The sequence below is a fragment of the Gossypium hirsutum genome, chromosome A04 (assembly GCF_007990345.1).
Source record: "Gossypium hirsutum isolate 1008001.06 chromosome A04, Gossypium_hirsutum_v2.1, whole genome shotgun sequence".
Taxonomy (NCBI): Eukaryota; Viridiplantae; Streptophyta; class Magnoliopsida; order Malvales; family Malvaceae; genus Gossypium; species Gossypium hirsutum.
The window spans coordinates 60,572,224-60,573,280 of record NC_053427.1 but is presented as its reverse complement, the minus strand read 5'-3'; positions in this window follow the sequence as shown (position 1 = coordinate 60,573,280).

The following is a 1,057-nucleotide window of genomic DNA, read 5'->3' as shown; positions in this document are numbered from 1 at the left end:
AGGCTAATTTAAAATGGTCTATTAATGCATGTTGTGAAAATGATGGGTTTGCATGTCAAATTACCCAAAATTTGAGCTAGTGGTTGGCCATGCTATGGGTGGAAACATGTTGGGAACATGTTGGCCTAGTGAGGTATGTAGGAAAAAAATAAAATAAGGGGCATGGGCATAAAATAATGAAAAGGAGTATGATGAATACAAAAAAAATGTGTGTAGTTGTTTCCCCCCCCATTGCCGTGAGCTAAAGAAAAGAAAGGAGAAAATTTTTGTTCATCCTTTCTCATCTTCATTTAGCCGAAACTAGAAAGAAAAAAACAAAGAAAAAAAATGCTCATCCTTTGGTTCATCCTTGGCCAAAAATTTTAAGGAGGAAGGAAGAAGAAAGGTTGAAGAGGTTCGGCCATGCATGTAGCTAGGCTAAGCTCAAGAGCAAAGGGGAACTAAATCCGATAAAGGGAAGGAAAAAGTGGTCGAATAGCTATCGGAATCGTTCGACAACACCCGAGGTAAGTTCTTGAGTAAAAGAGCTTAAATTATGATGTGGTTAGATCATGTTTTGAGCAAATTAAAATCATGCTCTTTGTGTGGCTATTGAGCCGAATTTGCAAGAATGATAAATGTCTTGTGTTTGAGTTTTGCTAACGAAAATGAAATACGAATGGGCCATGATTTATTGTTAAATGTGCATGGTTATTTGAATGCTGTCCGGGCTAAGTCCCGAAGGCTTGTGCTAAGTGACAATATCCGGACTAAGATCCGAAGGCATTTGTGCGAGATACTAATTCCGGGCTAAGCCCGAAGGCATTTGTGCGAGATACTAATTCCGGGCTAAGCCCGAAGGCATTTGTGCGAGTTACTAAATCCGGGTTAAGTCCCGAAGGCATTTGTGCGAATTACTATAACCGGGCTATGTCCCGAAGGCATTTGAACGAGGAGCTATATCCGGTTAAATTCCGAAGGTACGTGATTTGGGAATGAATGAACTTGCTGTAAAATTCCAGTTAATACTCTCGAAACATCCCAACATTGAGGTATGTTTCGTATGTGCTTGAATTTA